Source organism: Hyaena hyaena, unplaced genomic scaffold (assembly GCF_003009895.1).
Source record: "Hyaena hyaena isolate Hyena2069 unplaced genomic scaffold, ASM300989v1 scaffold_105, whole genome shotgun sequence".
Taxonomy (NCBI): Eukaryota; Metazoa; Chordata; class Mammalia; order Carnivora; family Hyaenidae; genus Hyaena; species Hyaena hyaena.
The window spans coordinates 184,864-205,394 of NW_024080737.1; the positions used below are offsets into that span (position 1 = coordinate 184,864).

Here is a 20,531-nt window from a genome sequence, read left to right on the forward strand (position 1 = left end):
AAATGTGTATAAGGCACTTTGCACAATCTGGAGCTTTGAAGGTGAGTTTGTGAAGAGAGTACAAAGCAGCTGGAATTGGGGATGTGGTCCAGTTCGTCACTGAACACTCTAACACCCACATTTTACATTCTTCCCTGAAATGATTTTCTGCTTCTATAATCACATTCTTAAAAACCTTATTTGCTGACCCTTTGCTAATTATACACTTTATACCTCATGGAAATAATGTCCAGTGGGAACTATGTGTGAGAGCTGGGTGACCTTCATCACTGAAAGCTTTCCAGTGCTTGCTTCCAATAGTACTCAGGCAGGTGTAGGGTTTTAAAGGCCCACAATATTGTCATTCAAATAAATTTAAACCAAAAGACAAGGTTTTTCCCAGAGACCATGCGTTGGCATTTCCGTATTCTCAAATGATAATTTTTCAATACAAAAAAGGGAGACATCAAAACTGATATTGTCAATGAAGGATATGCTGAGGAAACATTCAGTTGTAAACATATTCTGTAAATGGTTTGTTTAACACTTGCCCCTCCCTAAGAGCTATCAAAACTATGGAATCAAGTTTCTGATATTTCCCTTTTTAAAAAATAATTTATTTTTATTGAAAAAAATTTTTAACATTTATTCATTTTCGAGAGACAGAGAAAGACAGAGTGTGAGTGAAGGAGGGGCACAGAGAGAAGGAGACACAGAATCTGAAGCAGGTTCCAGGCCCCCAGCTGTCAGCACAGAGCCTGGTGCAGGGCTCGAACCCATGAACTGTGAGATGATGACCTGAGCCAAAGTCAGATGCTCAACTGACTGAGCCACCCAGGTACCCCCTGATATTTCCCTTTTACTACCCAAAGATATACACCTCTTCCACCCCCATACCCCAAGTAATAGGAGCCCCAAATTTACCCATCAGAGCCAAAGGCCATTTTGGGGGTTGAGGAAGTGTGGCTGGCTCTCTCCACATGGTGGCAAAATTACTCCTGCTGGGGGCTGGGCTGTATACAGAACAGCAGAATAATGCTCCTCTCCCAACATTCATCCCACACAACCTTCGAGAACTGTTAATAATAGGATTAAGCAGCACAAAACCACAGCAGACAAATAGTTAAATAACTGTACTTTATGAACTACTCAGAACTCCTGAATAAACTGTTCTAAATCCTAAGGCTTTAAGCTATAAAAGAGCAACTTAGCACAAAACTCAAAGGAGTGAATAATCACCATGCTTGAAGGACAGAGCCATCCTTGGCCTGCACATTCGCTCCGCTACAGTGACTACATTTTTCTCCCAGCCCTTTGACCATGTGCTGTCCCAGAGCACCTGTGGTCCCCTTGCTGGCCAACATGGCTCCCAGGGGGAAAGCATTCACCCCACAGACAGTGCTCATGGGAGGCTTCACACGGCCTCACAAATTAGAACCCCAGGGAACACTACAGAATCTGTGAGAGCCACCCCAGGAGTAATTCTGTTCCCTAGACCCAGCTCTTCCCACCAGCATTCTGGTTCCTAAAACTATTACGATAGGAGACAAAATCTTTTATTCTATAGTAAAGTCATAACCAAAAGATTTGTACTTTCATCTTCATTGTATTCTAAATATCTATACATTTAAACTTATTTTCCAACACTTTATTATGACATTTTCAAGCACATGGCAATGTTGAGATAGTTTTATAATTACAAAATTTCCCATCTATACAACTCTGTCATCAATCCATCTGATTTTTTTTTTTTGCAAAATAAATTGCAGATAGCAGCACACTTCCCTCCGAATAGTTTAGTATGCATATCATTGGACAAAAGTCCAATACTTTTTAATAGACTTTTCTTTCAAAATAAACTTTACATACAATGAAATGCACAAATCTTAACTGTACATCAACTGAATTTTGATAAATGCATACACCTCTGTAACCTAAAGTCTTTTTTTTTTTTTTTCATTTAAATCCAAATCAGTTAACATATAGTGTAATAACGATTTCAGGAACAGAATTTAGTGATTCATCACTTATAACACCCGTGGTCATCCCAACAAGTGCCCTCCTTAACGCTCATCACCCTCTTAGGCCATTCCCCCCACACCTAACACCCCACCAGCAACCGTCAGTTTGTTCTCTGTATTTAAAAGTCTTTTATTGTAAACTTAACTCTTAACAGGATAGAGACCTGAATCTATTTCTTGACCTGCTAGCTTTTATTAATGAGCTGTGTATTCACCTACAAGTAACAATCTGTTTTAAATATCCTAGCTTTAAAATATATTTTAAAATCTGCCTGTCTCATCCCCCTTTATTGCTCTTATTTTCAGAATTATTTTTGCCATTCTTACAGATTTTTTCTCTTGAATTTTCAAACCACTTAGTTCCCACAAAAAAGAAAAAAAAATGAAAATGAAAGCAAAAAGTCCTTATTTTTAATTGACTTGCATTAAGTTTAGGATTAATTTGTGGATATGTGAGACTTCATAATATTCTATCTACCCTTCCAAGAACACAAGATGCTTTTCTGTTTAGTCAAGCCTTCTTTTATGTGTTAGAATTCTTTTTGTAAAATTCTTACACATTTCTTCTTGAGCTATTCATAGGTTGTTTTTGTAAATGTGGTTTTTCCATTATACTTTTTTATAGAAATGTTGTATACAAACATCCAGATTTGCTTATGATCAACAGGAATTTTCACTATTTTCTTAGGTTTCAATATATAAATCATTATCTAGAAAAATAATTTACCTTCTCTTTTCCAATTTCTATATCTCTTCCTCCTACTACATTTATAATTGCATCAATTAGAGCCGGGCTCTCATTAGACAGGGATTAGTGCTTTGAACAACTTTTATATATCTCTTTCACAGTAAATGGCCTCTGAATATGGAAAATGGCCTTCCTTTTAGGGGGGAGTGGGTGGTTTTAGCAATTTCCACTTCACCCCAATACTGAGTCAATCAAGAGTCAATTATTTCCATTTCCTCAGTATCCATGGTCATTTCCCCATCTCCCTTCTTATTTTGTAAAATTATGCTTTTCTCCTTTTCACTAGTTTTTCAAAGAGCCAGCTCTTGAATTTATTTTTCAGGTTTACCATTTTCCTATTTTATATTCATTAATTTTTGCTTTTAAATTTATGAGTTGCTTCCTTCACCTTTTCTTAGGTTTATCTCCTTGTTTTTTGTCTAATTTTTAAAATTTGATGCTTACTTCATTAATTTTTGTTCATCTATAAAAACATTTGAGGTTGTGTATTTTTCCTCTGAGCACAGTTTTATCTGTATCCCATGGGTTCTGACATGCCATGTTTTAATTAATAATATTTTCTAGATATTGTGACATATTACTTTTGATTTTCTCTTTGACAAAGGAATTGAGAGAATTTTTAAATTTCCAAGTGGTATTTTGCTTTTAAAATGGATCATGGGTCGGGGCGCCTGGGTGGCTTAGTCGGTTGAGCGTCCGACTTTCGCTTAGGTCATGATCTCGCGGTTCGTGGGTTCGAGCCCCGCGTCGGGCTCTGTGCTGACTGCCAGCTCAGAGCCTGGAGCCTGTTTCAGTCTGTGACTCCCTCTCTCTCTGACCCTCCCCTGCTCACGCTGTCTCTCTCTCTCTCTCTCTCTCCTAGAAATAAATAAAAAACATTTAAAAAAAAATAAAAAAATAAAATGGATCATGAAGGAGTGCCTGGGTAGCTCAGTTGGTTGAGCATCCAGACTCTTGATTTTGGCTCAGGTCATGATCCCAGGGTCATGGGATCCAGCCCCGCCTTGGGCTCCACACTGAGCATGGAGCCTACTTAAGGTTCTCAATTTCTCTCTCTCTCTCCTCCTCTGTCCCTCTCCCCTACTTGCTCACTCTCTCTCTGTTTCTGTCTCTAAAATAAAAAATAAATAGGGGTGCCTGGGTGGCTCAGGCAGTTCAGCATCCGACTTCACCTTACGTCATGATTTCATGGTCCATATTGCGCCCTGCATCTAGCTCTGTGCTGACAGCTCAGAGTCTAGAGCCTGCTTCAGATTCTGTGTCTCCCTCTCTCTCTGCCCCTCCCCCACTCATGCTCTGTCTCTCTCCATCTCTCAAAAATGAGTAAGCACTTAAAAATGTTTTAAAATAAGAAATAAACAAAATGAATCATGGAGTAACTCTTTTTATAGGACAAAAATTTTAATATATGATACTGTGTATTTATGCCATCTGTTCAGGGAGTGTTGTTTCCTATATGTTGTATATTTTCCTACAAAACACTCATTTAATGTATGCATATATACATACATATATATATATATACATAAAGTGTGTGTGCTTAAATATACCTTTAATATGCATCAACAGCTAAGTGCTAGCATTGTATTTGTGACCCAAATACACTGACTTGTTTATCCCTTAATTAGCTTATTTTATTACAGAAAATCAAGTCTCACAAAGATTAAGCAATTAATCAAACATCCACATAGTAGATCTCAGAATCAAAATAATAGAGCAAGATGCCTGCCCAGGTATGGCTGATTCCACTGCCAATACAATCCTACCTCCTCAGACTGCATCATTAGAACCATACGGGGAAACAAAGCACAAAGTACTTACCGTCTAGAGGAGATACATGCACAACACACCACCATAAACGTGCAATCACTGACGGTGTCATGGATGCCTACTGAGGAATGCAGGTGAGTAACTGCACATTGCAGACGTACAAGGTTTTTAGAGATTTCACATGCTGGGAGTGCGCCGGAACAGTTATTCTGCTTTTGAAGTTCTTTCAGACTTCAAGGTATTCCTTGAAGAGGTTCCTTTCCGAGTTTCACTCTCACCATCAGGAATGCTTTCTCATACCCAACCTAATTACTTCATGCTGAGGGTTAGCTCTCTCTTCAGGATTCTTCAGAGATGGAGACCAGCTGGTCCCTATTCTCTGCATAGTAATGCCTTGTGAACTCGAGTGAGGCCTTCCACAGTCATTGTCTCTGAGATAAATAATCCTAGTCTCTAAATACTACATTTTTGCAAAAATATTTTCTAAAACTGTGGTTATTTTTCTGCCAGGGAAGGACAGTGTTTATGCAGTCCACATACAGTTGCTAAGTTGTGTTGACCATTCATGAGCTACTGCATGGTGAGGTGGTGAAGGTCATTGCAAGACCTTTCTGGTGTCTACAAGTCTGTTCAGGCCTCCTGAGGCCTTTTAACCTAGGTCATAAGATTCAAAGCATTTGCCATCCACCTCCTACACTTAAGGTGCTGAGGAAAATTGAGAACGCCTGGGTGGCTCAATTGCTTAAGCGTCTGATTTCGGCTCAGGTCGTAATCTCACAGTTCATGAGTTCCAGCCCCATGTCGGGCTCTGTGCTGACAGCTCAGAGCTTGGAGCCTGCTTCAGATTCTGTCTCCCTCTCTCTCTTTGCTCCTCCCCTGCTTGTGTGTTCTCTCTCTCTCTCAAAAATAAACATTTTTAAAAATTAAAGGTGCTCAGGAAAATCAAAATTGCACATGATGAAAAGAAAATATGAGAAAGCATGTAGACAGCAGAGAAGTATGAAAATATGAGAGATTTGTAGTGATTTGTTGAAGTGCATTTATTCTTAGTTTTAAAAATCATGAAAACTTATTTGATAGATAGGAAGGAAATAAAATGAACACCCAGGGTCTGTGATAACAGAGTAAATTTTTTTAAGGCAAGAAAAGAAAGATAATCCATCCAAATCTCTTCCCATTCCAAGACACTAGAATGATTTCAGGCATCTCTAGAAATCATATGATAATGACAGAAATCTAGCTGCATGTTAATGATAGAAAAGTGGAGGGATTTATTGAGATTGAGTTACTGTATGAAAGAAAGTATCATATTACAGAAGTGATTTTTATAAAGATAAAATCATCAATGCCTGTAGTATATTACTTGAAGGAATAATTTCTATAAGGTATCACAAACAAATATTAATAAAAATAATTATCAAGAGCTTTATTCATCCAGTGGCATCACTAACCCATAGGGCTTCAAAATCCTTCACTAGATCTTTATAGGAAGTAAAGAAATAAAAGCCATTACGTAAATGAATGAGAGATCTTCTGGTTTCTCCCTAAAGGTGTGTGTCAATCAACCCACATTCCACTGGCCAGAATTCAATCACAAATCTAAAGCAAAGGAAGGCGAGTATCATCTACCTGTGTGTTCAAGTACCCATCTAGTCTCTGCCACTGTATTTATCTTTATGTCTAATAAAATACTTTGCTCATGGGTGCTTAATAACAAATTAATATTAATTAATACAATAAAATTTGTATTAATACAAAGCTATATTTCCTTCAAGAAACAAAAACTGCAAATGACATATCCAATAAAGCGTTAGTATCCAAAATATACAAAGAATTTATAAAAGCCAACCACCAAAACACAAATAATCCATTTAAAACATGGGCAGAAGACATGAATAGACATTTCTCCAAAGAAAACATACAGATGGTCAACAGACACATGAAAAGATACTCAACATCACTCATCACTAGGGAATGCAAATCAAAACCTCAATGAGATATCACCTCATACCTGTCAGAATGGCTAAAATCAAAACACAAGAAACAACAGATGTTGGTGAGGATGTGGAGAAAAAGGAACACTCCTGCACTTTTGGTGAGAATGCAAACTGATACAGCCACTCTGGAAAACAGTATGGTGGTTCCTCAAATAGTTAAAAATAGAACTACCCGATGATCCAGCAATTGCACTACTGGGTATTGACCCAAAGAACACAAAAAACACTAATTCAAAAGGATATAGGCACCCTTGTGTTTATAGCAGCACAGCACTGTTTACAATAGCTAAATTCTGGAAGCAGCCCAAGTGTCCATCACCTGATGAATGGATAAAGAATAAATAGTATATATACACAATGGAATATTATTCAGCCATAAAAAAAGAATGGAATCGTGTCATTTGTAATGGCATGGATGGGGCTAGAATATTATGCTATGTGAAATAAGTCAGTCAGAGAAAGACAAATACCATATGATTTCACTCAGATGTGGAATTTAAGAAGCAAAACAACCAAGCAAAGGAAAAAAAAGATACACAAATCAAGAAATAGACTTTTCATTATGGAAAACAAACTGATCGTTACCAGAGGGGGGAGTGGGTGTGGGGATGAGTTAAATAGGTGATAGGGATTAAGGAGTACACCTGTGATGAGCACTGGATGATGTATGGAACTGTTGAATCACTATATTGTACACCTGAAACTAATACAACGCTGTATGTTAACTAATTAGAAAGAAAATAAAAATGTAAAATAAAGAATAAAAATAAATGGGCACCTGTATGGCTCGGTCGATTAAGAATCCAACTCAATTTTGGCTCAGGTCATAATCTCACGGTTTGTGAGTTCAAGCCCAGTATCGGGCTCTGTGCTGACAGTGTAGAGCCTGCTTAGAATTCTTTCTCTCCCTCTCTCTCTCTGCCCCTACCCTGCTTGCCCTCTCTCTCTCAAAGTAAAACAAATAAACTTAAAAACAATTAATTAAAATTAAAAACATTAGAAATTTTAAAAATAAACTAAAAAAATAAAAACTAGAATAATCAAGAACTAGCACTTAATATAAGGTCATCTACAAATTTCAGTTTAAACAATGCATGTCTCATACTTTATAATGTATAATGAAATTTGAGGGTTGGCTAACCAAATTTTTAACCAGGATTTCTAAAATAAAATAATTTAAAATTTGAACAAAAGAAAAGTATATATATTACTTGATGTTTTTTCATACTCAGACTTTTCTAACTTTTATTATTATCTATATTAGCTAATATAATATATGTTCCTTTTCTAATTCATTTTTTAAGTTTTCTTCTTTGTGAAGATTTGAATTGCTTGAATTTTAAAATAAAAAGCATACAACACTTATACAAATAATAAAATCATTATTCATAAAAAATTCATGTAAAATCATATATTGGCTTTCTCTATAAAGCATTCTAACAAGGAAGAAAGACAAAACAGCAATGCTGATCTGTTGATCAAAATGTTTTAGTGTTGAATTTGACCTCTGACAGCTTTAAAGAGATATTTTTAAAGCAGTTATTTTCATATGCTTCTTTCTTAGGAAAAAATGGGGGAAACACGGCTAACTTGACTGTGATGAGTCTTGCACCATGTCCCAATGCTGACCATTTGGAATTTACCAAGACCAATTGAATGTTTGTTTCTTTCTGTAAGAAAGAAAAACAAATGGTTAATACCATCAGCAGATCAATTAAATTACCAGGCATCTACTTCCCAACTGCCTATACTGACATTGTTCTAAAATTAACTATTAGACTTAAGTTTAGCAGTTGACAGTATATTGCTCAAAAATAACCAGTTTCAACAACTTCTATATTTTTCCCTTCATTGCTTTCTGAATGCCAAAATTCCTTTCACTAATGGATTGCTTATGATATGCTAAGGAGTGCATCACTAGAATAGAGTAAGGGTAGAGATAGAATGTGGTCATGATGAAATTGCTATATCCCATTGCGGAGGTGATAAAATTGCATGGTGCCTCATAAATATTTCTGACCCATTTGCTTACAGGGATGGGAGTATTTATGGTTTGGAAATCTCTGGCTATAAAAAAGCATTCCAGTTTATTCTATGCCATCAAGTAGCCTTTTGTTGAAGTAGAGTTTTATGGGTGAGTTATTACTGGGAAATCTGCCTTTAGAACATTAGTAATGCAATAAATTCCAGCCAGCCCATCTAGGTTATTTTGAGCAGAACTATGTCTAAATGAGCCAACTGCATTTCACCAAAGATATTATATTCTATTCAGAGCCTCATATGTGATCTTCTTGGTCCTTGTCTTTTTGAGACTAGAAATGGCAGAAATAGTCATGGATGGGAGTTTCTTTTAGAGAATTTCAATCAAAAGATGACATAAAAAATTCACTGAATGAAAATTTGTAGTTAAACCAAGTAAGTGAACTGATCATTAACATTGCAGCTCATGAAAATAGCATGTGAGATCCATGAAGATATTTCTGTCTTGAATATGAAGATTATAGCATGTTCTTTCAGATTTGCATGAAGACTATGAAATCATAGTTCTATAGCTATACCATGTATATCTGTTTTGTTTTCAAATCAGACTAAAAAATGCACTGATATAAGGGATGGCATATAAGAGGCATTTCAACTTTGGAGTCAGATATCCTGTGTTTCAGTAATGACTCTGCCACTCAGCTGTGTGGCCCTGGACAAATTACATAGCAATTCTGTAAGCAACAGAGAGTGCCTCACTGTTCTCCTCTGTAAGAGGAAGACAATAAAAATGTCTATTTTTTGAGAGTTAAATAAGTGTTTTCTCCTACTATTCTTCTTCTTCTGTTACATTCTCATACATAGCATCCTGCAGAATAGTGGGAGCACAGGAGGCACTCAGTATATATTCATTGAATAAACTGGCCCTAGTAGATTTTTTTATGGCTATAGAGGCATTTAGTAGTAGCCTAGTGTGGGGTCAGGGTAGTCAGGGATTGGGAATTAGGGAGAACAGAAAACCAAGCTTATTTGAGATATAAACTTTACTAAGCAATTGTCTTAGTTTTCTCATTGGTAAAATGATGCCAAGAATATTATCTTAAAATATCACTGGAATTAGGGGCACCTGGGTTGCTCAGTCAGTTGAGCATCCGACTTCGGCTCAGGTGATGATGTCACGGTTGATGAGTTCGAGCACTGTGTCAGGCTCTGTGCTGACAGCTCAGAGCCTGGAGCCTGCTTCAGATTCTGTGTCTCCCTCTCTCTCTCTCTCTGCCCCTTCTCCACTCATGCTCTGTTTCTCTGTCTCAAAAATAAGTAAACATTAAAATTTTTTAAAAAAATCGTTGGGATTAGGAACAATATTTGGTGAGCATTGGCAAAATATCTACCACTCAATAAATGATAGCTATCACTAGCTAACACTATGGTTTGTTTCTACTCACAGAACACCTTTGACACTAAATGTCAAGGGTGGGAGTAGGTTTCCCACACCAACAACAAATTCTCCAACCCTTACAATTGAATTGTAATTCAATTCTGACACTAGTCGGAATTAGCACACACCCACTAGTGAAGAGTTTAGTCCCTCAAGACTGCCACCAGTCCACACACCAATCTCAGAGTCTGGGCTTCCTGTACTTCTGACCTACTGGCTATAAATGGAGGGTTCCCATGACCCTCTCCTCAGGTTTGATAATTTTCTAGAATGGCTCAGGAACTCAGAAAAAATAGTTCACTTACTATGACTCGTTTATTCTAAAGGATATAATTCAGAAACAGCCAAGTGTAAAAAATACATAGGGTAGGCAGGGGAAGGGGGGCAGCACACAGCTTGCACACCTCTCTGGGTACACCATTGTCTCAGTGTATTGATGAATTCACCAACCCAGAAGCTCTCTGAACTCCACTGTTTAGAACTCTTGTGGAGGCTTTATTACTTCATTATGCAGGAATGATTGATTAAAACATTGGTCATTGGTGATTAACTCAATCTTCAGCCCCTTTCCCCTCCCTGAGATCTGAGGGTGGGACTGAAAGTTCCAGACCTCCAATCACAGGGGTTGGTTCCTCTGGCAACCAGTCCCCTACCTCTAAGGGTCACCTCATTAGCATGAACTCTGGTATGGCTGAAAGAGGCTTGTAATGAATAACAAAAGATGCTCCCCACATCCCTTTTAGTCAGGAAATTCCAAGGATTTTTGGAGCTCTGCCAGGAACCAGAGAAGACCAAATATACATTTCTCATTATATCACAATATCACACAAACATGTGCAGAATGATGCTATAAAGAATGACAACACTGACCTGCAGACATGATCTCACCACATTTTATAAACGTCTACCTTGCAAAACACTGTGCTCGTGACATGGGATTGAGAGAGATGGAAAACACATGACTTCTGTTGCTCACAGTCTGTTGAGAGGCAGGATTTTAAGAAGATGGTAAAATACACCATTTTTGCAAAGGCAAATGACAAAACTAAAGTTAGTAACACATTTATTATCCTTTGTTCAAGGGAAAACAATCCATGGATTGAGGGAGGTCGGTGTCTCACAAGCAGTGGAACACTCCCCCTGAGGGATTTGGGGCAAGAGTGAACTTTACAGAGCATTAGAAGTGGTAACAGGGAGGGGCGCCTGGATGGTTCAGTGGTTAAGAATGACCAGTTCAGGTCATGATCTCACTGTTGGTGAGTTCGAGCCCCAAGTTGGGTTCTGGGCTGTCAATGTCTGCTTGGGATTCTCTCTCTCTCCCTCTCTCTCTCTCTGACCCCTCCTCGACTCACTCCCTCTCAAAATAAATAAATAAACATTAGAAAAAAGAAGTGGCAACAAAAACAGGGCATGATTGGCTGGTGCTGAATATCTGACCTCATTTAGAAAGATCAAGGAATAAGGAAATCATTGGCAGACTGGATATACTGTTGTCTCTGGTCAAGTAGGACATTTATAGAAACACAGAGATCGGTTTGCTGATGGAGCACCCTGGGCAGGAATGGCTTCATCTTGGACCTAAAATTTATTTCCAATGTATGAATTTTCTTTTTTTTTCTTTTTTTAAAATGTTTTATTTATTTCTGACAGAGAGAGAGAGAGAGAGAGAGCAGAGGAGGGCCAGAGAGAGAGGGAGATACAGAATCTGAAAAGCAGGCTCCAGGCTCTGAGCTGTCAGCACAGAGCCTGACGTGGGGCTCAAACCCACAAACCATGAGATCATGACCTGAGCCAAAGTCGGAGGCTCAACCGACTCAGCCACCCAGGCGACCCCCAATGTATGAATTTTCAAAAACTTATTCAAGAACAAGTAGAAAAAACATAAATATAGATCAAAAACCATACTGTAGTAAAACATGACCAGCCCTGTCTTATTAAAGCCCTGAGTAGGTAAAATAGCACAGTAAAAAATTAAAAACTAGGTTATATATAAGATGCCTTGTAAATGTTAGGTACCTCAGTGGTACAAAGTGGTACCCAAAAAAATTTTTAATCTGGAAATCAGAAGATGAGTCTGGGCAACATGGTTTAAGTAAAATAGAAATGTAATTTTTCAGTACAGGTCCCTGAGATTTGATATACATCCACCTACACTCCACCCCCTGATCCCCCACCCAGTATAAGAGGTGGTATCAGGCAGTCAGCTGCCAGGCATGGATTCTCCAACCTCACAGTCCCTTGTCTTCATGTGGACTGCTAAAGTCACTAAAGTTCAGCATCCTTCATGAAAAGCAAGGGTGGTTCCAGAAACCCAATTTACTCACACCATCATTAATCTTTGATCTCTTTGCATCCCTTGAATTGACTGTTTGCTGGTTAGGAAGTCCAACATAGAAAAAGTTGTGTTGCTTAAGAAAGCTGTGTTTATTTATTTAAATGTTTATTTATATTTGTTTTTGAGAGAGAGAGAGAGAGAGAGAGAGAGAATTCCAAGCAGGCTCCATGCTGTCAGCACAGGGCTCCAACTCACAAATCATGCTATGAGCTGAGCTCAGTCATGACCTGAGCTGAAATCAAGAGTCAGATGCTTACCAACTGAGCCACCTAGGGGCTCTAAGAAAGTTGTGCTTAAAAAAGAAAAAAGGTGGGACTCTTGGGTGGCTAGGTCAGTTGAGTGTCTGATTTGCAGGATTGATCCCCCTATAGGGCTCTGTGCTGATAGCACTTAGCCTGCTTGGAATTCTCTCTCTCCCTCTCTTTCTGCCCTTCTCCCATCCTTAAAATAAATAAATAAAACTTTTTTTAAAAAAAAAGTATAAAAATAAAATTGTATTACTCAAAAAATAATTCTCACGGATCCTCAAATGTGGGGTGACTTTTGTTATCTGGCCCATTTTACACAAGAAGAAATTAAGAGTTACAAATCATTACAATTTTTTGTAGTGACTTGCAAAGCATTGGGGGATAAATTCTAAAGCTTCCGATTTATTTTACAAAGTTAGAAAAACTTTCTAAAATGTTAAAATAAAAAAACAGAACTAAAGTCAGCATCTTCAAAACTGATCCAGAAATCCTTCTTTTAAATATACATTAATGAATGATGCACACACACACACACAAAGATTTTTGTGATCAAATTATTTAGATAAGTGACATTTACTATGATATTCCTTTCTTGAAGACTCATAATACAGGATCTGAGAAGCTCTGCATAAACAAATCAGTTTAATCAAGAATTTCCCCAACTGATCAGGCTGTAAGCAATCACTACCTTTTTGTGGACCAAAGCCTTTCCCAAAGCAAAGAAGGTACCAGATGCCAAAAACAATGATGACCAAAACCATTTGGAAACATATCAGACAAGAAACATAAGGCCACATCCCTTACCCCAACTATTAATAATGAATTCATTATACTTCATAAGTCTGACAAATACTTACATGATTCTCCATTTATACACATATATTTAACTGCTATTCAGATCTTTCAAAGGGTATCGTATTCCCTGAAATATCAGCATCTGTCCAATTTGTTTTTATATTTGTTTTCTGGTTTTTCCACCCATTGTCTTTGAGAGACACAAGTGAAATTTGGAAGAGCCAGAAATAGCCCCAGAGAAAAAGGCTGAACAACCCAGTTAGAGAGAGTAAGAAACAGAAGTTATTTTCTGAAACTTCTAACCAGAGTTGTCTTTAACTCTGACACCCAAGTAGAGGCATGGATGGAATAGAACAGGCTTCCAAGGCAGGTTATGGAAATCCAGTGTAATTCTTTTTACCAGATTAGTCTCTCAATTCTATAAATAGCATATGTGTCTCATATGCTATTTGAACATTAGGCTTTATTTCACCGTGCCCACAGCCATGATGTCTCTCTGCCAACTCCAAGATGGCAGCATCAGGCTTTAACTGGAAACACTTATATAACCTGCATGGTGGATACTAATGATCCAGGGCTTTTTCTGCCCCTGCCTGAACAACCCCTTGACTTTCATAATATCAATCCACAAAGACAGTGGTCATTTGATACAGAATTGAAAAGCATCCATTCTGTAAACTGTATTGAGCTATGAACACCTTGAGCTTGAAAAAAACCAAACTGAAAAATGTCAGATATTGCATTCCGTGCACGAAAAATTGGGGAGCTTTAGCCTAAAATAAAACTTTAAATACACCTTGATTTTATTACTAAAGAGCCAGATTTTGTTTCATAAAAGATATTACAAAGTCTTGAATTCCTCTATTTACTAGAGATATAGAATTTCTATATGTTGTTTATATTCTTCATACATATGTCAATTGAAATTCCTAGGTGCCATTTTGATATAAAGTCTACTTTGTTTCATTTGTTAATTTCTAAATCTGGCAAGAGATCATTGTAATAAAAACACAGTATTTTCTTTAAGAGGCAAATGTCAACAATTTCAGTTGAATATCTCTTGTGGCTTAGTTAAAAGGTGGACAAAAGTTACCAAGTTCAATTATGACTCCCCCCAAAAAAACCCTAAATATTTGTAAAAATGGATTTTTCATGCAAGACACGAGGCATGTGCATATAAACTGGTACAAATTAGCACGAGTTTAGGCTATTTCTTTGAAATTTTCTTTGTTAATAATGTTTGTAGTTTGAGTCACAACAGTGAAGAAATAAATAATCATAAGGAAAAAAATCCAGTTCTATGCGTGTTCGGCTCCACTAATTATTTCTTATGAACAATATCAAGCATTTTAATTTTTCATTCTAATGAAGATGGAAAAGACTAGAGGATAAATCATATAAAGACACTTCATTATTAAAAGAGGCCCTGATTACCATCCTGAACAATAGCTTGGAATTTTTTAAAGACCACTCCAATATATCCAAACAGGGAATATTTGCATATTCTTAAACATTTTTACTCCTGAATCATAAAATTGCACCCATTTATTTTTTATTTTAGAATTGTCTATTAGATACTAGAGTGAAAATACAAACACTAAATTGTATGAATTAATATTCCAGACAGTCAATATTAGCATTTCCAGAAGAGTTTAACTTTCTAAGACTGAGATGGACACTGAGGAAGTTTACACCATTAAATGGGAAAACAGTTCCCATTCAGTCTATTTGCAGGGAAACAGACTGTGAGGTTAGCACACAGGAGGCTTCCTGGGGGGCTCTGAGGAACGACATAGTGAGGTAAGAGGAGATGTGGGACTAGGCAGAGGGCAAGGTTGAACTGTGATGCAGCTGTGACCAAGGTCTTAGTCAGCTTCAGTGAATCCCATAGGAGGCCATGGAGTTGGGATGGCCCCCTGGGGCCATGCAAGCTTGAGACAAGAGGGGCAGGCCTTTGTACCTCCACATTGACCAGTTTTTGGATGTAGGCCACCCTAGGGAGGAGATGGAAACTGGGGCAAGGTCATCCCCTTAGGCTAAGAGCAATGCTTGAAAAAGGGCTCAGCTGTGAACTGGCAGCCTGCAATTCTTGGGGCATCTGGTAGATTGAAGGAGGTCTGGGCATTGCACAAAATAGCCACTACCTGTCCCTGGTGTGGTGGACCATCACCAATCAGCGATATCAAGCCGCAAGAATTCCTGACATTAGTAAAATGCAAAGAGAACTCATTTCATGCTTGTCTACTCAGGTAAAATCCAAAGAGAAAAAAATCACCAGGCCAAAACAAAACAAAACAAACAAAAGACCCCATAAAGCTGGAGTATAAGTTTGTTAAGAGCAGAAATAGATGTCATGCAATTCTGAAATAACTAACATCTGAAGAAGTCTGATACTGTTATGTATTTAGATTCTCTCCCCCCCACACATGCACATACCATACACAGCATGATCCTTGAGTGTCAAGAAAATTTAGTCTAGCAACAACTCCTGGCCAGACAAGTGTGACATCACTCTGATGAGCAGACAGCAAGTGAAGAACTCTGTATGCCATTAGATACTCAGGCCAAAATTCAAAACATGCACTCATAGATAGGTAATATGAATGCACAGGGGACATTGACTTAGCAAGAACACTTTATTTCCCCCATTACAGCATTTCTGCTGCTGAGGAAGTTCTGTTTCCAAACACCTAATCTCAATAAAATGTAAAATGTAAACTCCCTATGTCCTTTCTCAGTCTTCACTGCTTCTCAAAACTAAAATGGTTCACACCAGCCACCCCACCAGATTCCTGGAAATTTTTTTCCCAATTAACAAAATATAATATAGACAAGTACATGTGCTGTCAATGACATTACTAAAATCAACCTGAAAACAGGAAAATCATTAATTATTTTGAAGCCAAACATACAGAATATTAGAAATCGCACTGACTTTTTTAGTGGCACAGTTTGGGGTATAACAGACGAAATCTGTCTTGCATTTTTCCTCAACCAGAAGCCTATCCCTTTTTCAAGGTTAATATACACGAATAGTTTCAGAACCATTTCTACACCTAAGATATATTAATAAGCTATTATATGTGAAGCATACAGTTGGAGAGCAAGAAAGGATCTTACGTCGCCTAGTTCGACCTGTTTTACAGATCAGGGAACTGAGGCCAGAAACGGGAAGACACTCACCAAAGGACAAACAGCTAATGAGTAGCCACTGACACAAGGGAATCCAAATCTCAAAGTGGGGTTCCTTCTGTAGTAATAGCTTCACTAACATTTCAGGAAGTTTTGATGTGTTCTTGTTTTCTAGCAACACTACAATCAATTCACGCTGAATCTAGTAGGGGATTGTAGTTCCAAATGTGGTAGGTAACACTGATGGTTAAACCCTTAAGCTACTTCAGTGTTTAGTGTGCAATCCAGGAAACTGCAGCCAGATTTTGTATCTTGAATAAACATGGTATGTCTTTTGTCTGGCCCTTAAAGCTGGGAAATGTAGTCACTGAGTCACAAAATTCAAATGCATCTAATATATGTTCTATACCTCGGCCCTAGGCCCATGCAGAATAACTGAGTCTATGAGTGCCCTGTGTTATGGAGCTGGCGTCTCTAATAGCTTCCAGCAATGTTCTGCCTGGCAAGAGGTTTCCAATTTAAGAGGATGCATGGCCTCCAGCCAGCACCGATCATATAGCATGAAAAAATCAAAACCAGAAAATAGTTTCAAAATCTGTAAGGCATTTTGAATGCCTGGCTAACCGTGCATTGCAATTTTCATTCTTCGTACTTTATGCAGAACAGGATTTTGTGTTAGAATGTTTTAAGAGACTACAGAGGGAAAAGAATCCATAACCACACATCTTCCCATACCTTTAAACTTCTCTTATCATATTTCACTTTTATTCTAGGTCTTTCAAGAAAGAAAAAAAAATATATATATATATATACTTCTGCTGAGCATATTTTATGTATCATCGATGGCAGATTAGCTCATTCTGTGCTCATGGAGCCAAGGTTAAAAGTTCACTTGCAACAAGAGCTAATGACCTGCCCTCTGACATATGGCCCTAGACAGTGTTCCAGAACCTAATTACTTCTCTAATAAAAGATAGGAGGAAAACGCGATACATGAGTGAATGGCCTCCTCTCAGAACTGGAAAATATCTTCAATGACAGATCCTCCCCTGGAGGGCAGTATCACCATTTTTACATAAAAAGAGCAGCAGTGCTGACACTTTTAAAAAATGAATTGCATTCCAGACCTCACCCTGAATGCTGGGGATGCAGTAATGAGGAAGTCAGGCACAGTCCTGCCTTCTCAAAACTGTATTCTAAATTCTGCCTCTTCCAGGAAGCCTGTTGGAAAAGTTCACCCAACCCTGATTCCTTCTTCTCGGAACTTCTTTAGTAGTTAGGGTCTATAATTCGACATTGCCAGAATATTGGACTGGCACTGGCACTCTGCTCATTTCACTGTCATTCATTCCTGCAACACTCTTAGTGTCATTTCCCCAGCTAGATTACACAATCTTTGATATCAAGAACCATTGCTTTTTATTCTCTGTCTTGCTTAATACAAAAGCGGTCACTCCACTGATATTAATTAGGTGTTGCCTTTTTTGTCTCTGTTAAGCAGCTGAAAAAAATTACAGTTCAGGAAAATTGAGTGGTTTCAGACAAAATTTGGACTGATAATTCATTTCCTTGAAAATTAGCTTTCAAAACTTAGAGAATAATCTAATATTGATCCACATAATATGAAAAGCCTAGACACAAACTGGTAAGTAATATATTCAGACATGAATGTTAATACACATCTCTGTATAATATCAAGTGGAAAAATAAATTATTAACACTTCATAAACATAGGAAGAAAATAAAGATAGACACCAAAATACTAAGTTAAACCATATGAAATTCTGGTTTGTGTTGCTTAAGAATGTTCAGCTTCCAGCAAGCCTGTGGTTAAACCTGTTATTAATCATGTTTGGTTCTCAATGTGGACTTTATAAGTGAATTAAAATGTTCTTCATATGTTAGGGTATCTCTATTACTTTTTGATTTTTCTCCAGTGAACATCAACATTAAAATTAGAAAAACAATTTAAAAATTATTCTGATTTACTGACCATACTAGCAAAGGATCCTTTTTTCAAAACCTATGAAAAGACGGCTCTGTCACAGGAAGTCTGACATCTATTCTCCTGAGTCTTGGTCAGACTGGCTGACTTGGTCGAATACTGTCTGTATTCGATTCAGCTTAGACCTCCTTGAGAAGGCAGCTCTTTAGTGTCTAACACCCTCTAGTGAGCGGATGGCAAACCCACGGTTCATTCATGTAATTACACTTGAAAACGGAGGGTCCCTATAGTTGATGCCAGCATGGTTACTTACAGTTTTTAACTGCAGAGAATTGCAAGCATGGCTTACTAAATGAGCTCAGTTTTTATTTTTTCAGACCATGTGAGTCCAGTATTTCTGTTCTTAATGGGTCCCGCTCTTATCTGACTTGCAGACTCAGAGCAGAGCATAGTATCACAACGTTTAGGAGATCAGGGTGATCTAGATAACCCACGACACTTCTAACTTCAGTGCAACCTACCTCTATGACCCAGTGCACCCGCTGTAGGGATAATTCCCACATGATTGACAGGAAGACTTAAATTTGTAGCCAGTATAGGAGGGCTGGTGGGATTATTAAATACCACATGATGGAGCTGAGCCCAAGCCAAACATGGCTTTCCATAGTTGGTATTTATTCAGAAACTGGATAAATGTCACTTATACAATTTCAATTTGCCTTCTGTTGCACTTAAACTGTGGGTTTACATTTATTGTGAAAACCTTCATTTGGTGCATCAAATAAATAAATGAACATTTAAATGTATGTACTCATTTATAATCTGTACTTCACTCACTTCCTAAATTTATTACCCATTGCATTCTGAGGTTGAATTTCTTCTTGAAAACAGTTTTTAACATTTATTTATTTGAAAGAGAGAGAGAGAGACGGAAAGGCAAAAAGAGAGGGAGAGAGAGAATCCGAAGCAGGGTCCGTACTGTCAGCAAAAGGCTTGATGCAGGGCTGGAACTCATGAACTGTGAGATCATGACCTGAGCTGAAATCAAGAGGCCCATGCTTAACCAAGTGAGCCACCCAAGCACCCCACTGAGGTTGAATTACTTCTGGTGGAGACTTTTTCGCACATCTACAGGATAACTTCCTTCTTCCCCAGAAATGTCTCAACCAGAGAGTAGACACATTCTCACCTCCCTTTGCACTGGGAGGTTTCATTCTTTGTGAGATACAAGCCTCGGGCCGAAACCCAGCTCACATCTCCTGTTTTTGTTTGTTCAACAAGCATTTACTATTACACGTAAGTCATACGGTGCTTTTTGTGATGGGTGGGATAGAAAGATGATTTTTTTTTTAATTTTGAAAATTGAAAAGTCCCCCAGAACAGATTATAATCCAGAGTAGTTCTTACCTGTATGTAGCACCTCTAAGTAAGGCAGAACGTGACAAGTGGCCCCCGGGAAAGGTGCAGATAATGACGGGTCATGAGGAAGGAGTGGGACCGTCATCACAGCTTCAGGGAGGAGGTGACATGAGAGCTGAAACGATGACCCAGCTCAAAATCTTTCTTGTGCCTGCTCCCGCCCCACTCACCTCTGCGCCAGTCTCTCCTCTTCTGAGTGTTGGCTACTTTTCTTGCCAATCACCTGTTAGAGCTAAGTCATGGCTGAGGATTGGTCAGATGCCAACGGGGAGGTAGACCTGGGAAAAGGGAAAAAGAACAAAAAGGTCAAGAGCCAGGAGAATGAAGAGAAAGACAAAATGGGTCCCATGAGGACCGGTAACACACTTCAGTACTCAGGGTGACAAAAACCTGCTACCGGTCCCTCATTTACCATGCAGCTTGGTGCAGGCCCAGTGGCAAGGGCATCATGTAAGTAAAACACCTATGCCAGCAGCTGTAAGTGCTTAGGGCTCCAGGCAAGTACACCCCTTCCATCTGCCCAGCCACAGTCATAGCACAGGAAAGAAGAGTTTCTTTCACTCCCATGATAGCCAAGGGCCATCCAACCCAGAGAGGAGACAACACTCTCCTCGAGTTATCCCAGCAAATTTGAGGCTTTGAGTTCAGGTTTGCTTCGTTTGGGTCATCCTGTTTCATATGCTGAAAAAGCAAGAAAAGACCCACACTTCTTAAAAGGAAGAAT

General features: G+C 38.3%; 1 protein-coding gene across 1 annotated transcript in view; it reads right to left on the reverse strand.

The window, feature by feature from the left end:
* The window catches only part of STRIT1 (small transmembrane regulator of ion transport 1), a 31,438-nt gene extending 11,494 nt beyond the window's left edge, over positions 1-19,944 (reverse strand). The window contains exon 1 of the mRNA XM_039236024.1: positions 19,796-19,944. The gene's annotated coding sequence lies outside the window, so the exon portion shown is untranslated. The remainder of the gene's footprint in view (positions 1-19,795) is intronic.
* Between the last annotated feature and the right edge of the window lie 587 nt (positions 19,945-20,531).